This window comes from Triticum dicoccoides, chromosome 6B, assembly GCF_002162155.2.
Source record: "Triticum dicoccoides isolate Atlit2015 ecotype Zavitan chromosome 6B, WEW_v2.0, whole genome shotgun sequence".
Taxonomy (NCBI): domain Eukaryota; kingdom Viridiplantae; phylum Streptophyta; class Magnoliopsida; order Poales; family Poaceae; genus Triticum; species Triticum dicoccoides.
Window position 1 is genome coordinate 120,380,191 of NC_041391.1, and position 1,986 is coordinate 120,382,176.

Genomic DNA, 1,986 nt, shown 5'->3' on the forward strand with positions numbered 1-1,986 from the left:
CTTCACAAGTGATGCAAGAGGAGATTAGAAAGATTAGTTCTATTGCCCAAGCTTCACACACATCGTTCAGTCTTTTCTATAGAAAGATGAGACCATTTCTGTTGCCTCTACCATGGATTTAGTTCGTGCTTGTGGTGCAACAGACGGCACTGATGAGCATTTCATTGCTACTGAGCTCTTTCTGAAGAGAGAGCAAAGAGAGATGTTCTTGCACATGACATCCGACTCTCGAAAGGGTTGGTTGCATAGGAGGTTTGACCTCAAGTATGGGAACTAGTTTGTTCTATCTTATCTTAGCTATGGGAACAATATTTATGCGTATGTTGGTGAACCTATTATTATCTTGTGCTATCGGTACAATATTTATGCTTATGTTGGTGAACCTATTATTATCTTGTCGGTGAACATATTTATTCTTATGTTGGTGAACATATTGTTTTGCTTGATGCTAACTATTGTTTGATATGGCAGATGTCATCGGATAGTGATAGTGAGGATGACAATAGTTATGAAACAATGAGGAATTTGGTTATGCATCAACAACATAATATGAACATGCTTTGTTCAGGTGCAGCAGTCATATTTGGCAAGTATTGTGAAAGTTGGGTGATGAAGGCTGAACCTCGGAAATCTATTTTGAGTGGATTTGGATGGCTTCAAGAGACTATTGCCACACCGGGAGAGACCTACACAATGTTGAGAATGACGGCAAGTGTGTTCGTTGATCTTCATGACTTGTTGGTGCGTAACTATGGTCTAAAAGAAACAACCTTTGTTAGCACTTATGAGTCTCTTGCTATGTTCTTGTGGACATTGGGAGGTTGTGAATCAAATAGAAGAACTCAAAATCGCTTCAAACATTCAGCGGATACTATCCATCGTAAATTCCATGAGGTTCTACAATGTGTAGTGAACATGGCATCTCACTACCTTAAGCCACAAGACCCAAACTTCCACATTGTGCATGATCTAATTAAAAAGGATAGGAGGGCTTATCCTCATCTCAAAGATTGCATTGGTGCAATTGATGGGACTCATATAAGAGCTTCTATTCCCGATGGGCCACCAAAAGTTAGGTACATTGGGAGGACGGGCATGACAACTCAGAATGTGATGGCGGTATGTGACTTCGATATGCACTTCACTTATGCTTCAATTGGGCAACCTGGTTCTATGCATGATACAAATGTATTATACCATGCAATTGAGAAGGACAGGCCCACCTTCCCCCATCCTCCAAAAGGTGAGCATTTCTTTTCATTACAAGTTTACACATGATGTTCTCTATCCTCCAACTAACATGTATGTGTGTTGTCAATTTAGGCAAGTATTACCTTGTAGATGCCGGGTATCCTAATAGAGATGGATATCTAGCACCATACAAAGGAGAACGGTATCATGTCCTTGACTTCCAAAGAGGTTCACCTCCAAACACTCCTAAGGAGAAGTTCAACAAGATTCACTCTTCCAAACGCAATTGCATAGAGAGAACCTTTGGAGTGTGGAAAATGAAATGGCAAATTCTCCTCAAGATGCCAAACTACTCGTTCCAAACACAGATGAAGATTGTTGCAGCTACTATGACATTGCACAACTATGTTCGCCTCCATGACAAAGACGATCTCCACTTTATTCGATGTGAAAGAGATCTGGATTATGTGCCAACAATTCCGGATAGATATAAGAAGTATGTTATTCCTCCGAGTGCATCGGATGCTTCAACTTCAGAGGCAAGTGCTCCTGACATGGATAGGTTTAGGAATGAACTAGCCACGGCCGTTGCTCTTGGTTGGTGAAGTCATGCTTCTGGTCCATACTATTTGTTCCCTGTTTGATTTGCAAACATATGCAAATTTGATGCAGCTTTTGTGGTACTGCATATGTCAAACCTTGTGGTTCTTCATCTTAACTTGAGGGAATTCAAAACTCTACATGTTCAGTACATTTTTTTGCATTTGTGCTAGCTAAAACTGCTCTCTCTACAAC